This window comes from Buceros rhinoceros, unplaced genomic scaffold (assembly GCF_000710305.1).
Source record: "Buceros rhinoceros silvestris isolate BGI_N320 unplaced genomic scaffold, ASM71030v1 scaffold3336, whole genome shotgun sequence".
Lineage (NCBI taxonomy): Eukaryota > Metazoa > Chordata > Aves > Bucerotiformes > Bucerotidae > Buceros > Buceros rhinoceros.
In genome coordinates, this window is record NW_010415643.1 from 123,262 (window position 1) to 123,616 (window position 355).

A 355-nucleotide genomic window follows, 5' to 3' on the forward strand; every position below is an offset into this window, starting at 1 on the left:
TGCTTCCTTTTTCTTTTTTTTTTTAATTGTAAACCAATGTAAACGTGTGAAGTGCATGTTTTTGTTTTGTTTTGGCTTTGGTTTTGTTTGTTTTTTTTTTTTTTAAAGAAAGGTCTGATGAAATGACTTTGCAATTTTTTGTTGCTCAAAAGAAACTAGGCCTTGTAAAACTGTTGCAACTTTTCCCCTAAACATATAGGCACAAAATAACCAGCCACGATGTGAAGTGAGCGTACAGTGATGGATTCCTCTCTGGATGCGTTGGATACATCGCACTGAGGCGGACAACCGGTTTAGAAATGCACTGCCGTGGTACTCTAGGCTGTAGTTCCAGAGTCATGGCGCACAAGAAATT